The sequence below is a fragment of the Equus przewalskii genome, chromosome 9 (genome assembly GCF_037783145.1).
Source record: "Equus przewalskii isolate Varuska chromosome 9, EquPr2, whole genome shotgun sequence".
Classification (NCBI taxonomy): Eukaryota; Metazoa; Chordata; class Mammalia; order Perissodactyla; family Equidae; genus Equus; species Equus przewalskii.
Window position 1 is genome coordinate 55,799,496 of NC_091839.1, and position 20,281 is coordinate 55,819,776.

The 20,281-nt window shown below is 44.0% G+C and overlaps 1 long non-coding RNA gene across 1 annotated transcript; it reads right to left on the reverse strand.

Moving 5' to 3' along the window:
- Nucleotides 1-2,546: 2,546 nt before the first annotated feature.
- LOC139073364 (uncharacterized) lies at nt 2,547-19,763 on the reverse strand. Its single transcript, XR_011522016.1, has 3 exons — nt 18,292-19,763; nt 16,336-16,480; nt 2,547-3,357 (listed from the first exon to the last, which is right to left on the reverse strand). It is a non-coding gene; the product is annotated as an uncharacterized lncRNA (long non-coding RNA).
- Between the last annotated feature and the right edge of the window lie 518 nt (nt 19,764-20,281).

Consider the following 20,281-nt stretch of genomic DNA (forward strand, 5'->3'; position numbering starts at 1 on the left):
GTATATTCTAGTTGTAGGTCCTTCTAGTTGTGGCATGTGGAACACTGCCTCAGTGTGGCCTGATGAGCAGTGCCATGTCTGCCACAGGATCTGAACTGGCGAAGCCCTGGGCCACTGAAGCAGAGCACACAAACTTAACCACTCAGCCATGGGGCCGGCCCCAAACATACATATTTTTAAGGTACCTTCTGATGGCATCCTTAAAGACACAGATATTGTCTAGGAATAAAGGTACTTACAGCCTTCAATGACATTCTCTGTGAAAGGGAAATGGCCTTCTACACATAGAGGGGAAACTAACACCCCAAAAGGCAAAGGCAGGTGCCTCGGAGAGCAAAGTCCTGTTTCCTCCTGCTCCCCTTAGCCCTGGCTGAGAGACGGCAATGGCTGCCCCAATCTCTCTCTCCAATATTTCTGAGTTATATAACAAATATGTGAGGTTGACTTTTCTTTCACTGCCTACCTTAGAAAAATCATATTGGATGTGTAGGAGTTAGGCAGTAAGAGATGCCAACTGCTCATTCAAAAGAAAAAAAATTTATGGAGAACCTATTGTGGGCAAAATGCCTACTTCAGGCAGATTTCAACAGTATTACTACTACACCCAAAGTGAAAAGAGTGAACCAGAGCAGCAACAGAAGCTGCAGGCCATGTTTCACAGTTGAATGACTATTTGAGCTAGATCTTAAAACTGAGTAAGGTCAACAACAGTCAGACGCAGGAAGAGGAAAGAAGATTCCAAGTTAAAGGAACAGCATGAGCAAAGAAGTGGAGTCCAGAAAGAACATGGTAAACGCATGGCATAACTCATCTGCCTGCTCTTTGGTGACTTCTCCCGGGCCTCTGACACCACCCAGGAGACTCCATAGCACCCACCACATGTCTTATAGTTATTTCCTCACAGACGTCTCTCCCCAGCTAGAATGCTAACTCCTAGATTCTAGGGCTGTGCTTCTGCATCTTCGCCTTCACACACATGATGCCACACCTGGTGCATAACTGGTATTCAACAACATCTTGTTGAATGAACGTGTATGCCTGTATGCATCTATGAAGCAATCCCAGTTAGCTGGAACCAGGTGAATGGGAGTGATGAAATGGGAGATGAAATAAGAGATAGAGCTTGGAGCCACATCATGAAAAACTCAAACCCCATAATTAAAGAGTTTAGACTTTGTAGACGATGTGGACTGTTTTCATCATGAGAGATTGGTGGCAGACAACCAGATAAGAACCTATCATAATAGGCAGGAAGCCATGAAGAGGCGGGACTATGAGAGACAGCGTGAGGCACAGAGGACTTGGCGGCTAGTTAGAATTCAGTGCTTACCACGTGCCAGGAAGTATTCTGTAAAGCTATTTCACTAAATCTTCACGACTAAAGTAGCTACAATTATTCTCAACCTAGAGATGATGAGTCTGAGGTTAATGAGGACCCCCACAGGTCCTTAAGTCTAAGATTCCTTCCCAACCACACCTGAACCATTATTTTGAGCAAACAAGTGTGAGGGACCCCAGAAGGAAGAGAATTCCAGCACTGATCAAGAAGAAACACACTCTTCCAATTGGACTTGGGGCAGCCCTGCCCAGGCCAGACTCTCTCAAAGGATTCTGTCCACGGGCACAGACATAAAATTGTATCTTTGCAATAATCTAGCATTATGATGAAAAGTTTTAGACACCAACTTTAAAATGTGCAGGGGTGCATAGCTTTATTTTGTTTTATTCTTTTTAGGTGGTAGGAGAGCAGAAATATTTGAAGACCTTTGCCGTGGACTCGATTTCTACATAAAATTTTCCACGCACAGTATATTTGGAGGGGTGACTGTTTGTCCCTTGAAGGCATGAACTCACTCGCAGTCATTTTTGTATTTGATTTAACACAACACATCACACGTAGTTGAACTTCTAGAGCATGTTTTAAACCAATCTAAACTTAATCAGTTTGGGAATGATCGAAGGCCTGGCTGGCAAGGGGTCAACATCGAGTGAGGCTCCGAATCCTAAGTTTTGTCTTATGGGTCATGACTTTTGGAAATATTTACGACAGGAAGTTGTTTTTTTGGCAGGCAAAGAAAGAAAAGGAGAAAGAGAGAGAGGAAGAGTAGAAGAGAGAAAGAGAGAGAGACCACAGACTTCATTGCAGTGTACTGTGATATTTTCCCAGAAGCAGCCTCTTAAAGCAGGTTGAGGTCAAGAGGCAAAATCCTAACTGGGCACAAGGTAAAGTTTATTGTCCTGGTCAAAAAACCAAGGAAAGCATGGGAAAAACGGGAAGATCCCTATTGCCTGGAATGAAAGTGTGCAGCAGCAAAATGCAGAACAAAGAAGGGATGCCTACAGCCTTTTTGAAAGAAAACAAACCCCCAGGCAATAAAAACTCGCCACTCTCTTTATTATAACAGTTTAGAGATTGAAGAAATAGAGATTGAATTAAAAGAAACACCAACTTGGAGACCAGGAGATCATGAAGCAGTTTTATAAAGCAGTATTATTATTGTAAAGAAAATAATTAAAACACACCTTCATCTCTAAAAAGATATGAATTTACTCAGTTTTAGTGTTCATGAACTTATTGAAGACATTAAATAACATCGTAATAAATCTGTGTCCCCAGGCACAGATATATCATATCAAGTGTTCATCATTCTAAATTTGCTGTCTTTTAGTTGTTTTCTTCATTTGCCCAAATAGCAGAAGCCTCTGAAAATATTCTTTTGAAAGAACCAAAATCAATTTCCTGATTCTTTCATTCTTTGCACAAATATTTTTCCTAACCATGTATTAAACACAAACACTCAATCCTGGCGTGCCATGAGGAATGTGATAATAAATGGGACAGTTCAGAATGCAGGGAGTTTTAATCTTCTAAGAGACATGACATGTACACAAAAAACTACAATTCAAGTAGTGAGTGCCACAGGAGAGGCGAACAAGCCCCTAGGAGTTCAGAAAAAGGAGCGCTCACTTCTGGCCCGGGCAATCAGGGAAAACACACAGGAGGAAATGCGCAGATTCTTGAACCTAAAAATGCCCCTTCGTTTGGCTTTTAGGAAGAGATTTTACCTAATGCCAAATTCTTTGCTTTCTACTCCGTGTGCTTGCTGGTTGACTGAGGGAAGAAATCCTGACCTGTCTCCTTCAAGATTAGGATGTTCCTAAGATAAAAACAACAGCACCCAAAAAATATCCACCCACAGAACTCCTAGACAGGTTTTCAAAGTAGCAACAATCAGTAGAAGTGACGTGGGTGGTAGATGCAGTGGCGTCTTGTGGGACGATTCACCCTGTCCTATTCTGTACTGTTTTTCCCTCGTTCATACAAGGAAACTGTTTTCATTCAGCCCAAGAGCAGACCTGAAAGAAAAACAAACAAATGATATAACAAGCAAACAAACAGCCCGATACTATTGGCTCTAATGATCTAATCTATTACTAATAGAGTAATGATGACACCATGTTTGGCTTTAACTTCTGGCTCCTTCTGTCAGCCGGAAGCCCTCCTGGCAGGAGGAAAGGGAGGAAGGGGGAATATTCCATCCCTGGCCCCTATCTCCAAGTATCCACCTGCCTCTTCCCTTGTATTCTTCACCTCTCAGCAAAGACCCGGGTATAACAGTGTTCTCATAATGACAGCACTACACGTGGGGATGACCAAGGGGGCTTTTCAATTACAAAGGTATCTAAACTTTATGTCATGTATATTTTACCATATCAAAAAAAGTAATGTATTTATATGTTCTTCCTTTTGAAAAAGAGAAAAAAAGAGAGAGAATCTTAAAAATAGTTCTAAATGTCCTACTATTTCTAAGCCCACTCACTTTCCCCAGACACAGACGTTCCTTTGAGTTTGGGATGTAGCCTTTCTTCCAGTTTTTTCAATAAACAATATAGGGTGTTGTTTTCTTTGCTTTTTGAATTTATGCAAATAGTCTCACATTGTACGTGTCATTCTGCAACTTGCTATTTTTCCTCTTAACATTGTATTTCTAAGATCTAGCCGCGTTTGTTCTGTATATAGGAGCTGGTTCGTTCTTTTCAAGGCTTTGTATAATTATGGTCCACTCTATGGGTCCATTTCTTACGGATGGGCAGTTAGGATGCTTCCTATTGTTCACTATTATAGTGCTGCAAAGATCATCTTCCTCTGTCTCTGTGCAACTGTGCAACACTGTACGGCATTTGTACTGTGTCAAGTTAGCTAAGCTGGAACTACATTTCCCAGAATTCCCTGCCTGTGTTTTCCCTGTTAGCATGTGCCACGAGAGTTATTTTGCCCAGGGTTTGGGAGGCAGATGTGAACAGCAGCTGGACCTGCAGCTCCTCCAGCTCCTCCAGATCCTCTCTTTCAGCCTCTCTGCCTCCTGGGCCAGGTACACATTGAGCTCCGTAACAAAGGGCACCAGCTTCTCCTGCAGGTTACTCCCATGGTCAAAGCTGAAAGCTCAGAAGTGGTGAGAGACCTATGTGGGCTTCAGAACATCCTCTTTGGTTCCAGCTTGTCCTTGCTCATCCCCACTCCATGTCCATCGTTCCTTCCCAAATGCCTAGCCTGCTGACTTCAGGCTCCAGCGCTAGACACAGAAGCAACAACCACACATAAACTGTTAAAATCAACTTCCTATAATAAAGCCCTTCTTCTATATCATATCTAGCAGTTCAGCTTCTCTGGATCCAATCCTGCCTGGTACACTGCAGGGACATCTTCAGAGTCAGAGAAACCTTAAGCTATCTCTACTCCAGTCACCTCACTTCTTGCTTCCCTTGGAAGTACAGATGGAAAGTAGCTGCCTTATGCTTGGGAAAGAAAAGTTGTTCATACTAGAATAAGATTGTCTCCCACCTCCTCTGTTAACCTTCTTTCCCCTCTTTTGAGGGCACTATCTACTCCTTTCTCAGAAATTAACTGATCAATGGAGCATAAAATTCCTTCTTGGAAAACTAAACATACTCTTACCATACAATCTGGCAATTGTGCTCCGCGGTATTTACCCAAAGGTGTTGAACACTTATGTCCACAAAAGCCTGCACATGGATCTTTATAGCAGCTTTATTCATAGTTGCCAAAATTTGGAAGCAAACAAGATGTCGTTTAGTAGGTGAATGGATAAATAAACTGTGCTACATCCAGACAATGGAATATTATTCAGAGCTAAAAAGAAAAGAGGTATCAAACCATGAAAAGACATAAAAGGCATTCAAGAGGAAGCTTAAATGCATATTCCTAAGTGAAAGAAGCCAATCTGAAAAGGCTACATACTGTATGAATCCAACTATGTGACATTCTGGAAAAGGCAAAACTGTGGAGACAGTAAAAAGAGCAGTAGTTGCCAGGGGTTGGGGGGGGGGGGCGGGGGAAGGAAAGTCGATAGGATTTTTAGGGCAGTGAAACCACTCTGCATGGTATTTTAATGGTGGATACATGTCACTATACATTTGTCCAAATCCACAGAATGTACAACAGCAAGAGTGAACTCTAATGCAAACTGTGGATTTGGGGAGATACTGATGTGTCAATGTAGGTTTACCAGTTATAACAAATGTACCACTCTGGTGGGGAATGTTGATAATGGGGGAAGCTATGCATGTGTGGGGACAGGGGGTATATGGGAAATCTCCGAACCTTCCCCTCAATTTTGCTGTGAACCTAAATCCGCTCTAAAAAATTCTGTCTTAATAAAAAAAATTTTTAGGGGCCAGCCCCTTGGCTGAGTGGTTAAGTTTGTGTGCTCTGCTTCAGCAGCCCAGGGTTTCACTGGTTCGGATCCTGGGCGTAGACCTAGCACCACTCATCAAGCCATGCTGAGGCAGCATCCCACATGCCACAACTAGAAGGACCCACAGCTAAAATATACAACTATGTACTGGGGGGCTCCAAGGAGAAGAAGGAAAGATAAAAAGTAAAAAAAAAAAAAAAAATTTTAATTAAAAAAAAATTTTTAATTCCTTCTTGCCAAAAGCCCATAAAGAAGGTATCTGCCTCATTTTGGGGTTAAAAGAAATTCAATTTCTTGATTTTAAATATGAAACATATGTCACTTGAAAACAATGAGTAAGTCAACATAGCATCTTACCAGGGACTTCCCCTTTATTGGGATTTCATCAATATTGAAACAGACAAAGCTTGAGAAGAAGGAAAATGTTTTTAATTAGTTTTTAAAGCCGAAGAGTTTAGCTGAGAAAGGCAATAAGCCGTGAGCAAAAATCCAAGGCATTTGCTTATCCCAAGGAGAAATGGGACGTAACCAACTCCATTACGCTCTTCAGAGGTATTGCACGGCAGGGCTAAACTGAACGTCCCCTCTCAAGAGGATGCCAGCAGCCCGGGCTCATCAACAGCAACAGACAGCAGTGAAGAGAGAATGTGATAATAGAAGCTCAGTCTCATAAAAGAATTCTCCGCCTCCTCAAGACTACAAGGAGCTGAAAGCTGGGTACTTGAAGAGAACTGAAGCACAACAATAAGAAAGACTGAAATACACCAACTCTCTCAACTTTTTTCAGTTAGATTACTTCCTCCTGCCAAGGCTAACAGTCTTCCCTCAACTTTAGGATTGACGGGGGTTGGGGGCAGTACAATTCATCCTTTATCGCTTTTCCTCTTGAGAGAGAGAGAAAAACAAACCTCAGAATAAGTTGAGTACTTTTCTCTCATGTAACCATTACCAAATTGGGATTATAAAACAGACATGAAATCACACACCAAAAAAAAAAAGAGTACAAGGTAGGTAGGACAAGATATTTCTGTCAAACTAACTAGTAGAACAGATAGGAGTCAGAGTTACTATTGTACCTGAGACTCCACCTGTTACGTGCATTCCTAAAGAAGTTCTACACATGGCATAGAAAGAATGTATCCTTTTTTTTTTTTTCTTGAAGAAGATTAGCCCTGAGCTAACATCTGCCGCCAATCCTCCCCTTTTTGCTGAGGAAGACTGGCCCTGAGCTAACATCCGTGCCTATCCCCTCCACTTTATATGTGGGACGTCTGCCACAGCATGGTTGCCAAGCGGTGCCATATCCACACCTGGGATCTGAACCAGTGAACCCTGGGCCGCTGAAGCAGAATGTGCACGCTTAACCAGGCCAGCCCCAGAATATATCTTTCTATGCAAGTCTACTTTTAGAGTGAAGGGTGAGTGCACGTACAGTAGTGCCTAAATTCATCTCCTGTTAAATATTCAAATCCAAGTACGAAAGAGGCTCCAGACAACCACAAGTAACTCTTTGTTTCCATCAGGATGCCTGCATCAGTGAGTAACTGAAGACCCAAGTGAAGATGGCCTAAGTGCTCAGGGACTTTATTTTCTGACATAAGAAAAGTCCAGAGGAAGATCAGTTCCAGGGTTGATTAATTCAGTGGCTCAGCAACATGGTCATAGACCCAGGGTCTTTCCATCCGTCCACATCATCATTGGGGTGTCAGCTAAGTCTTCTCACAATCACAAGACAGTTACAGCATCACATCCTCAACACCAATGTCCAGAGGTATGTGTCTCTTTTTAAGAGCTAAGATGCCTCTTTCAGAAATGCTTTTGTATCTCGTTGTCGAGAACTAGATCATAGGCCCACCCCCGAGTCATTCACTAGTAAGAAGAATGAGACCTCTGTGATCAGCTTAGATCAGTCGGGGTTGAGTTGAGTCCCACAGATGGACACAGGAGCAAAGTCAAGACTCTGGGTGAGCCACTGAGAGCTTGTGCTCTGCTGCTGAAAAGCCAATGCCTGCTTCTGCCTCTACAGAAGAATAAAGTACTTGATCTCAGGTTCAAAATGGTCAGTTTCCAAAATGTTTTTCTAGTTTAATATTTTGCCTCTTTAGAATCCTAGTGAATAAAATGTTAGCGGGAACTAACCCTACCTGAAACGTATTTATGCTGGTATTCAGAGCTTGTTCCAAACGAACAATGTGAAACCTTTTTCCTGGTAATAGTCCCCCTAAATATCAGCAAAGAGCCAAAGATCACCTAACTTCCTTGTTGAGAAAATACTCTCTGTTACGTGAACAAGTTCCAAAATATTGGGTGTTTATAAGACAGCCACCTTTTGTCTACCCTGCAGTCTTCTCTCTGTTGCAAAACATAAACCCCCACCACCCCAGTATTTCTATGTGGTTCTGGTACAGCTGCTAACCACAGTGCCCACTGCAGAGGTGGACATGGGGCTCAGGCCTCAGCAATTAGGGCACGCCCGTCCCCTGACCAGAATATGAGACCATCAACTAGACCCTTAACCTTAACCCAGGCAGGTATCCAAAAAAAGTCCTTCTCCGAGATTCATTAGATGAAAACCAAAAGAATAAATGTCCACCTTTCTTTTTTTGGATCCTGCCATGTTTGAATCCTGGGGACCACAGGAGAATAATGTGGCCAACAACACACAAAAAGAAACAGAGACTAGTAGCCATGAGAGAGAGTCAGACAAAGAGAGAGAGAAAAGAAAAGAAAGAGGTAAATCCAGCTAGCCTGAAGCCGTGAACTTCCCAGTGTGACAGACTCCATAAATGGTCCCAATTTTCACCCCTCCCTGTATCCACAACTTTTGCCATGAGTCTTTGCAGTTTTCCCACTTCCAAGGGGAAAGTACATTTCCCCACCCCCTGACTTTGGGCTTGGCCACAAGACTTACTTTGGCCAATGGGGTGTCAGCAGATATGACCCAGTAAGGGCTCTAAGGTGCCTTTGCCATCACCCAGAGAAGAACCTGCCCTGGCTCCCCCGCTGTCCAAGGAAGCTGAGAGACATGGAGAGACCTACAGCTCTGTACCGCAGCCTCCTGGGCCGAAATCTGCTGATGCAGCTGAGATCAGATGAGATCAACAGAGCTGGTTCAGCCACCCACAGATGTGTGAGTTAAATACATGCTTGCAGTCACATGTCACTGAGATTTGTGTGGTTGTTTATTACGCAGAAATGGCTGACCAATACACCAGTTGTATACGCCAGTAGATCACTCACTCCTCCCTTTTTTTCACTTACTATTTTGTTTGTTTGTTTGCTTTTAATCACCAAAATGAAGGCTTCCAAAGGTCAGGGCTTTTGCCTGTTTTGTTTTCTGTTACATGTTCAATACCAATAAAATGACCTGGAACATTGTAGACACTCAATAAATGTTTGGTGAATGAAGCAAGTTTGAGCTGAATTTCTCAAACATAAGCCCTGACTAATGCAAGCCACAGATCAAATGGGTTTTTTTCCTTTGATTTTACAACATATATTTATGTCACAGAAATCACATCAATAAAATTTAGCCTACCAATAATATTGTAATAACTTTGTAGGTGACAGACGGTTACTAGACTTGCCGTGGGATAATTTCATAATGTATATAAATGTCAAATCATCATCTTGTCCACCTGAAACTAATATAATATTGTATATCAACTATGCTTCAATTTAAAAAAAAACACAGAATTTGGCCTAGTGGGTTTCTCCTATGTTTGGAGGATTTTCTGTGTTAACAGACCATTAATGTATCAAGGGCCAACACAAAAGTACAGATTAGTACTTAATGAATTTGGTCCTCAATTGCTTCTTGACAGAGAAAATGCAAGTCATAAAGCCCTAAACTCACCCAGCCAAGGCCACACTAAGGCGCTGGATCCCACGTTACTCCTCTACTGATTATTGAGACCAGAGTGGCTTTACATCACATGACCACCATTGGATTTTGTTTTTGACTTTTTATTTCACACAGAAAAGTTGCAAGAATAGTACAAAGAACACCTGTATGCCTTTTACCCAGATTCATCAATCATTAGCATTTCGCTCATTTGCTTTATCCTCTGCTCGTTGTCTACATTTTTCCCCCTGAATCGTATCAGAGTAATTGCCGACACAATGCCCCTTTATCAATAAATACTTTAGTGTATATTTCCCAGGGTTTAAGACTTTCTTTAACTTATGTAACCACAGCACATTTACCAAAATCAACAAATGTAACATTTAATACTGATATCCAACCCACCCTTCATATTCAAATTTTCAAACCATCCTAATAATGTCATTTATAGCCCTTTTTTTTTCCTGTTCTGAGATCCAATTCAGGATCACACAACTCCTAGTAACTATCATGTCTTTTTAGTCTCCCCTAATCGGAACACTTCCTAGGCCGTTCATTGTTTTCATGATTTTGACATTTTTTTTTAATTTATAATTGAACCTAAGTTTATTTAATAAGATTTATTCTTTGTTGAGCACCGCACTCAATAATGTATTTAAGTTCTCTGAATCTCTCTCTCTCTCTCCCATTATATGATTGAGTATACAGTAGCAAGAAATTTTACTTATCCAAAATTTTTTTAATTACAGTAAAATTCATGTAACGTGAAATTTATCATCATAACTATTTTAAGTGTACAGTTCAGCAGTGTTAAGTACATTCACAGTGTTGTACAACCATCACTACCTCCATCTCCAGAACTCCTTTCATCCGGCAAAGCTGAAGCTCTATGCTTATTTAACATTAACTCCCCATTCCTCCCTCTTCCCAGCTCCTGCAGCAACCATCCTACTTCTGTCTCCATGAATTTGACTACTCTGGGTACCTCATATAAGTGGAATCATTCAGGGTTTGTCTTTTCGTGACTGGCTTATTTCACTTAACATAATGTCTTCAAGGTTCAAACATGTTGTAGTGTATATCAGAATTTCCTTCCTTTTTAAGGCTGAATAATATTCCATGATATGTAAACACAGTGGGCGTCTCTATCCTCGGGTTCTGCATCCACAGATTCAACCCACTGATAGAGAGGGCAGACTAAGGGACTTGAGCATCAGTGGGTTTTGGTATCCACAGGGGCCCTGGAACCAGTCCCCCGTGGATACCAAGGGAGGACCGTACCACCTTTTGTTTATCCATTCATTCTTCCACGGACACTTGGGTTGCTTCCACATTTTGGCTATTGTGACTAATCCTGCTAAGAACATGGGGTACAAATATCTCTTGGAGACCCTGCTTTCAATTCTTTTGGGTGAATACCCACAAGCGGAATTGCTGGATCATATGGTAATTCTATTTTTAGTTTTCTGAGGAGGTGCCACACTGTTTTCCATAGAGGCTGCACCATTTTACATTCCCATCAACAGTGCACAAGGGTTCCAATTTCTGTACCTCCTCACCAACACTTGTAATTTTCAGCACTGAAATCAGGATAACCAGACATTATGCTTCAAGAAATGATCCCATAGCATGTACACTATACTTGTACAAAGTATTCCTGCCTAAATAAATTGAACCTAAATCTAATCAAGCCTCTAGATCTAATCACCAATCTGCAGGAAATACAGGCTATAGAAGAACAAGGTAAACACCACCAGAAGGGAAGGCAATCCACCAAATCCACAGAACGTGGCACATTCTACAAGGAGAAATGATCTAGTTTCACCAACAAAAACATTAAACAGAAAAGGAAGAGAGACAGTTATAGAATAAAAGAGGCTTATGAGCCATAACAACGATATGCAACATGTCGACTTTATTTGGATGCCAATTCAAACAAACCAAGAGTAAAAAAGATAACTTTGGAATTGTTAGAGAAATGTGAATAAGGAGTGGGTCTTAGGTGATATTAAGGTTTACTGTTAATTTCCTTAGGTATGCTAATAGTATGGTTGTGATTTTTTTAAGTCTTTATCACTTAGAGTTGCATACTGACATATTTACTGGTGAAACAATGTGGATGCTGGGATTTACTTTAAAATACTCCAGAAAAAAAAATGCAGAAATAGATAAAATGAGAATGGCGTAAAGCTAGGCAATATGTAGGTTCCTTATACTATCCGTTCGATTTTTGTGTATGTTTGAAAACTTTCATAATAACAAGTAAAACAAAGCTTAACAAAACAAAGAACAGCAAGAACAACCCTTTGACATGGACAAGCATTGGAGCATCAGAGGGTGGGCATTTGCATAAGAGTCCAGATCTCCTGCTAACCAGCCAGTCTAGGGCTCTGGGCCTCAGCTTCCTTAGTCATAAAGTGAAGAGTTGGATTTGGATTTCTCAAGTCTCTTCCAACTCTAACATATCATGACTCTGTTACTCTGAAATCCCCATCGCTAGTTCCTTCTCAAGAATCCTTTCCCAACAAATTAACTGTAAGCAGGGCAGGAGTTTCCTCTAACTCTCCCAAGACTACTTTTTCTGAATATGACTTGCATATCTCACTTTCTATTCTCTCATGCATAGAAAGCACCACAACTAATTCCTGTATATCTAAATCACTCAACACTCGTGCACTCCATACATACATCTGCTTCTGTTATATGTGTGTATGTGTCAGCGGTGTATGTCTGAGACCATAAACTAGGACACTGTCAGCCCAGCATATGGGTGTTCCCTTTAATCATGCTGATGACTTAGCACATTGTCAGCATGCAGCAAATGTATAATACTATAATGCCATAGCATAAATAGTGAATTTTCTAAGCAATCTGTTGCAGCTGGCCTAACTGTCCACAGACAGAATACAAAAATCTGTATTTCCTGGCTTAATTTGCTTCTTTTCCTCCTGTCCAACATTACGAGTTGGCATTTGGTGGATCACATTTCCAAGGATGGATAAAGGATCATTCTTCATGTTTCATGTAAAATAGGCCTAATCCAGAAGGTTTCTCTTTCCCTTACTAAATTAGGGTGCATGGCCCACTTTCTTGTGTGAGGAATATACACTTCGCCAATTGTGTCTTTTAGATAATTTCTAAAAACCAGGTAGTGAGCATACGAAAGCTTGTGTGGATTCTTTTCTTGTCTTTTTTGGGGGGGAGGGGGAAAGGGATGGGGTGGTTGTGCTTTTGAGTATTTGGCCAGTTTCAAAGGAGTCATCATGTTTTGCCTATCTGTAAATTTGCTTATATGTAAATTTTCTCTAATACATCCTCTCAACTCAAGGATGACCTGGTCTAAGGATGCTAAACACTGTAGATAGTTGAATTTCATACCTGCTGAGGCAGTGTTGGCAAAACCTTTTCTTCTTGAACAAATCTGACGTAAATTTCCAAAAGAGGTTTCAAAAAAGTAGCCCCTTGCTGTGGCAAGTGACCTCACAGAGCTATGCTGCTCTGGCAGTAACATTGCTTTGTGAATTACACAGAAACTCTTCAGCTTGCATTCTATACCCAGAGTAACAATAATACCTACATTTCAGGGAGCTGTTATGAAGATTTAACAAATAAATAATACACATAAAGCATTTAACAGGGGCCTGGCCCGGGGACGCAGCGGTTAAGTTTGCACGTTGCACTTCGGCAGCCCGGGGTTTGCTAGTTCGGATCCCGGGTGTGGACATGGCACCTCTTGTCAAGCCATGCTGTGGCAAGCATCCCACGTATAAAGTAGAGGAAGAGGGGCACGGATGTTAGCTCAGGGCCAGTCTTCCTCAGCAAAAAGAGGAGGATTGGCGGCAGATGTTAGCTCAGGGCTAATCTTCCCCAAAAAAACATTTAACAGTGTCTGGAAGAAGTAGGTACACAAGACATTCTTTGCAAATACTCCCTTCACTCCTTGCAGCCCCTAGGAAGAGTACATTTTCAAAAATCATTTGTTGAACCAATACACAGAATGACATCATGAAAAAGATAAGTTATTCAATATCTGTGAACAAATAGAGGTTCTCCCTTAACAGGGTAATATAACTTGTCGAGGATTTTTACACAGCTATAGAGTGCCTCAACATAGAATTTTAAAATCAAATAACTCAATTTTGAAAATTTACCAGGAAGAGTTAATAAAGGGAAGGCCCATTTATTCAGATGAATCAAAGATGAAGCTGAGATGTCATCACATTTTATTTGTACAGGTCATTCACCCTGGAATCAAAGCCCTCACCACACACCTCATTAACCCTTGCAACACCCCCAGGAGGCAGGTAGATATCCAGGGTGATCCCCGTGTTACTGATGGAGAGCCTGAGGCCCAGGACAGTGAAGGGACTTGTCAGAGGCCACATCAAGTGAGTGAGTAATGGAGTAAGAAAATGAATTAAATTCTAGTCTTTATTCTCAGCACACTATGATGTTTTACCCCGAGGTTGCCAAACATCTCAATTACTTTTTACTCTAAAATCCATTTTAAAATAAACCCTCCCCCCCCCCTTTTTTTTTAAATCAGCCAAAGGGACAAGAATCAATAACGAAGAGAGAAAAAAACAAATCGACTGGGTTTTTTGTTTCGTTTTAATGGTTCCTTTATATCAGTTAACAGCATGTCTAGGGAATAAAACTGGAGTTAATAACGGTTCCAAAACAAACTTTTGCGTAGGGTAAATCACTACATTTTAGCGTAATTAATGTGAACTCTAATTTGCAACCGAAAATACGGAGGCTTGGTTTTGAGTTTCCAAATAAAGGGTGAGCGTCTGTCTTTATTGATTTTCCAAGATTCTACTTGGGGATGGTGGGTAGATGAACTCCTTTTAATTGACTCATTAGAACAGGGATTACCAGAATTTTCAAGCATTTTAATCTCCAAATTTTCCCAGAAGCCTGCAGGATGAGTTGTTATGCTTTTACCATCCCTTGACTCAATAAAACACATATCAACAAAACGCTCAAAAGCTCCTAGGAATTCGGTGACCTTCGCGGTGAATTTGCGTTTACTACCCCTTGCATCCCCCTACATTAGAAACTGTCGCGCGCGAAGGCGTGGTGGGTGGACGGCTCCCGGACGCGCGCAAGCAGCCCCCCGCAGGGACCCCGAATCCGGGGTCGCGGGGCGGAGGGCGAGGAGAGTGGACCCTACATCGCTCCATTTCCGCAAGGATTGAGAAAACACGGGCTCACCAAGTGAACCACTCCATGTCCAAATTGTTTTTCTGGTGTTTTAAGCCTTCCAACGATGAGAACGAGGAGCCAGAGGGCAGCGACTTGTCGCGCCGCGCGAGCGGTCCCCGCGCCCCCAGCCGCCCCGCCGTCTCCGGGCGCCCGTGTCCGCCGGCCGCCGGGACCCCGCCCAGCCTGCCCGGCTCGCTCGCTGCTCCGCCTGCGGAAACCCGTGCGCCCGAGCTCGCACCGCACGCCAGCGGCCAAGCGCAGTCGGGTTCTCGGTTCCCAGAGTCATAGTTCCCAGTTTCTAGTTTCCCTATTGACGCGATTCTCCCTCGGGGTCTTCCACGGGGATGGGGGGGAGGGGGGAGGGGGGTGGCGGACCCCGGGCTGGGGAAACCCCTGCTCGTCCCGGCTCGGTCTGTCGGGCTTTTGGTGGCTCACCTACGTCCCACTGGCCGCTGCTTATTCCTACCCGGAAAATTAGAGTTGTTGGGCACCAGCAGGGACTTTGGAGGGAGGGCGTTTGAGAAGAGGTTTCTCTGCTTAACCACCTGGGCAGGCTGATGGTCCCATGCCAGGCCCGCGCTGGCTTCGGAGCAGCTCCTCTATGGCCCGCGACACACCTGGCGGCCACGGAAGCGATGAGGGGATGCTTCGAGGGCAGCAGCCTCTGGCCTCCTCTCAACCTTCAGACCTTTCAGGGTCCAGGCCTGCTCCATCTGTTGCTGCGATGGGCCTTCGGGGCCAAAGAGGGTTGGAACTCAGGCCCTGGACCCAAACTGTGTGGACTCTGTCCTCAGCGCTACCATTTATCAGCTGCTGCGGGAGCCTGAGCAAGTTAGGGAACCTCACAGTTTCTCTATTTGTAAAATGGTAATTATAACAACACCAACCTCAGAGAGCTGTTGCGAGAATGATAGGAGATGATGCATTTAAAATGTTCTGGTACAAGGATTGTTCGATTAATTTCGGGGCTGCGTGGAAGAATTAAATAAGGTCGGTATGAGGACTCCTTCAGTCAACAAGAATTTATTGGCAGCAGCCCTGTTGTGCTAGGCCCTGCCTTAGGAACCAGAAAGAAAGCAGAGAACACAGCAGACAAAAATTGCTGTCCCCTTGGAGCTTACTGAGTGGAGGAGGTGGGGGGAGCTACGCAGCTAACATATCGTGTGTCAGGTAGAATAGGCAGTGGGGGACGTTGCCGTTTTAAACAGGGTGGGCATTGAACAAAGCAAAGTGGAGGGAGGGAGCCCTGGAGAAGCTGGTCCAGCTAGAGGGAAGAGCACTATAGACCTACTGTCCGATTTCCCCTACTAACTCCTATCACCTCCTCCCCATTCCTCAGATGCCCCCTTCCCCCAACCTATCCCAAGCTTGGTGAGCCCTCCTTTGGGAGATCTGCCTAATGAAACAGCCTGGGCAGCTGGAGGGAAGTCCAATTCTAACACCACTTCCGGCCCATGGTGATTAACTCAAGTGCCCCTCCTCCATTCCACCCCACACCCTGCAGCCTCATCCTTTTAGTCTTCAAAAGAATTTCCCTGATGGACTCATAAAAGGGGGATAACTCACATTCTCCTTGGGAATCTAACTTCCCCTTTCCACTTTCCATGGAAGATGACAGGGATGGTAGATGATGCTACTGACACAAACCAAGCAAAATGTGGCTTTCCCCGCTCGGCTGTCAGCAGCAACAGTCACGCACACTTCCAAGGCACTAAACAAAGAAATATCGATAACAAAGAAACAATTTCAGCAGACTCTACATTCTTATTTACTCTGAACCACTACAAATAGAGAAGTGACTTCTAAAAGGTAAGTAAGGTACAAGACATAACGTACATGTACAAGTCAGGCCTGTGTATCCACTATCAACATTATATGTCAGTAAACAATCACTACCAGTTATTATGCTCTTCTCGGGTGCTTAGTGTTTTATGTGTATTGACTTATTTAGTAGCATTGATATTGTATAGATACTACCGTCATTTTACAGATGAGAAAATTGAGGTTTAAAGCAGTTAAATAACTTGCCCAAGGTTACAGAGCTAGTAAATAGTGAAGCCACTCCCTCCCATTTTACTGTGGGTTCATTCATAATAAAACAAATATATAGGGAGTGCCAGGCACTGTTCTAGGCACTGGAGATACAGCAATGAAAAGAAAATCCCTGACCTCATATATATTACTTACATTTTTGTGGAGGGACTAAAGCAATAAGAGAGGGGAAAAAGTAAATTTAGTGCAAGAGAAGTTAAGTACTCTAGAGAAAAATAAAACAGGGAAAGAAGAAAGAGGGGATGGGTTGCAATGTTAAATAGGTGGGCAGGGAAAACTTCACCCAGAAGGTGACATTGAGGAAAGGGTGGAAGCAAGCTATGAGTACATGGGGGAAAGTGCTCCAAGCAGAGGGGAAAGCCAGCGCAAAGACCCTGAGGCAGGACCAACAGTGTAGCTGAGGGGAGTGGGCTTGAGCAAGGAGAAGAGGAGTAAGGGGTCAGAGGTGGAGTGGTCACTCAGGGGTGTAGACTCTGAAGGACTTTGGCTGTGACCTGGAGGGAGGTGGGGCGTCACTGGGGGGTTCTGAGCTCCCTTATGGAACAGGATCACTCTGGCTGTTGTGTTGAGAGTGCACTGTAAGGGGGCAAGGCAGAAACATGGACAGGGACTAAGAGGCTGTCGTAATAACCTAGGTGAGACATGATGACAGTGTGGGCCCAGTAGCAGCAGCAGAGGTTGGAAGGAATGGCCAGATTTTGAATATACACAGAAGATAGAGGCACTGCATCTTCCAATAGGCTGCATTTGGAGTGTGAAAGAAAGAGAAGAGTCAAGGATGGCACCAAGGCTTTTGGCCTGAGCAACTCCTGAAAAAAATGGTTTGCTCTTAACTGAATGGGGAACACTGTGGATGGAGCAGATTTGGGGGCAAAGCTTCAAACAACTTAAATTTGAGTGTCTTTTAGGCATTCAAGTGGAGATAGATATCAAGCAGGCAGTTGAATAAATAAAACTGAAGGCTGGAGTTTAGAGAAGAAGTTCCAGCTGGAAATGTATACACATTTAATGAGAGGATTGTCAGGCTGTAGGTGCTGGTGACTGCAACAGATCACTAAAGGGGTAAGGGCAGATGGAGAGAAAGAAGAGGTGGGCCAACCCCACCTAGGTGTGGTCCAACTTTTCCCATTTCATCAGGACTGAGAGTGAGAGAGAAGAGCACAGTCTTGGCACATGGTTAAGCGTTCCTTCCGCTGTTAAACCTCTGCCTACCCTCCTGGTCAGCACCTGAGGGAGCTGGGAGGAACCAAGACATTGGTGTGCCACGTTTGACATCAGATAGCCACAAGCTCCAGTGTCATGGCCCCGGGCAAGTCATTTAATCTCTCCAGAGGTCTGTAAAATGGGGGTATTAGCACCCCCTTACTGGGTAGTAATCTGGGTTCAGTGAGAAAAAGGAGTCCATAAACCCAACTCTTTTCCGCCTTCCTGCTACTCAGAGCTTACCCCAGCGTTTTCAGTCTCATTTACCTCCACACATTGTCCTGTCTTCACATATGCTTCCTCAGCGCCACGCTGGTACACAGTAGGTGTTCAGAGAAAGAAGGAAGTCCAAGATGAGGAGTAGACTCCCAGGACGGGAGCGAACCCTGTCGACTCAACCTGCCTTGAAGGGAGGAGATCCTGCGCACGCAATCTAGTGCAGAGCCGCGATGGTGTGGCTCTACATGGAGCCGGAAAGGGCGCCCGGTGCCAGGACACCCCCATCCCGCAACACACCCCTCTAAGGAAGCGCCTTCTCCAACCCGCAGCCCCGCGGGGAGGGGCCTCGGCCCGGGGCGCATCCTCTCCCACGCGAGCGGAGCCGGGCGGGCCGCCGTGCTCCTGGACCAGTGGAGAGAGGATGCAGGACGTCGCGCCGCGGCTGTGCGGCTGCTGCCTGGCCGCGGGGCTCGGGTCTGGTGCGAAGAAGGCCGCCAGCGGGATCGGGAAGGTGCGGGGCGCGGGCGCACTCATAAACGCACCGGGGAAAGGCGCCCTGGCTTCTAGGTTGGTTGGTTGGTTGGTTTTAAGCGATTCCTTTTTTTATCTCTACTGCTGTCACTTCCTGAAGGAAAAGCGGACCCAAGCTTCCTGTAAGCAGGTCATCCCAGGAAGAGTGGGTAGGGCGCTCTCTGATCTGGGGAGAGTAGTTCTGGCAAAAGCTGCCTGGGCGCCCGGGACACGGCTCTCCGGGTCTGCACAGGACGAGAAGGCCCGGAGGAGAACCCAAGCGTTGGGATCAAGTTTCCCATGCCCACGGTGAAATCTCGAGAGCGGCTGCTGCGAATCGCACAGGTTATTGTGGAAATTCATTCACCCAAATTTACAAGGCGTCTTTTCAATACCTTCCAGCAAACCGGGCCTAGCAAGATCCCAGTCTGGCAACAATGGAAGAGTTAATCTGGGCGTTACGGGCAGTGGTTCTTAACCTTTGGGGGGTCGCCCATCTCTTCAGAACTGGACACAAGCTAGGGACCCTGGCCCCCAAACACACAACACTTTGGGATGCACGTGTGACATTTCAAGAACACACACAGGCACACACACCCTTCCTCTGTCACACTTAGAGCCCTGGATAAGAACTGGTGCCTGACAAAAGTTTGCACAAGCTTTGTGATCTCTGCAGGAGAAAAACACAAAAACAAAACATCCAGTTAATTTTGCAGGGCTTGTTTGGGTGGTGGTTTTTTTTTCTCAGTAACAAGTGGATAACAGTTAATCAAGTGAGTTCGGTGGATATAAAAGGACACAGACCTCCTGGGAAAGGAAAGATGCAATTAGAATGGAATCATTCCCTTGGGTTGGCCTGGCCTCTCCAAACCACCAACAAAAATGTAATTAGGGCAAAAATGTTTTGGAAGGAAGTTAGCAAACACGGAAGGTTTCCTTATACGTAATGATGACAGTTCTGTGATTTTGTTACTCTGTTAACCAAGAAATTTCTATGTTATAAGTCAAAAATTTTTGGTAGCCTCAGAGAAATAGTACATGTACAGGGGTTTTTTGGGGGGGGGAGGAGGGGAGGGCAGGAATGCCACACATACTGTTCCAAGGACAGCAGCTCTCACCATCTCACTGGCCTGCTGGTGGAGTTTTTGTGTAACCGTGCAGGATAACATATCTGTCTTTTTTATTTCACCAGCTGGAGAAAATGGAACAATATTTGGGAGAAAAAAAAAACCCAAACATTTCCTGTCTTTTTGTTCTTAGCATAAAAAGTACTTTATGGCTATTTTTTTCAGCATATTTTCTCCTCCTCTGGGGCACGATCTAGAGCCTCAAAGCATATATTTGCCAGGACTCTCAGGATTCTCACAATATTTCTAACTCTACAACCGAGACTTGCCGGACCTGCTCCATGAGGGGGAAACTTGTGTTTTACAAGCTGTGGCCAATAACTGCAATAGCTAAGATTTTTTTGAGAGAAAATTTTCAACTTAAAACACTTAGTATTTATGGGCTATTGCTTTTTCTTTTA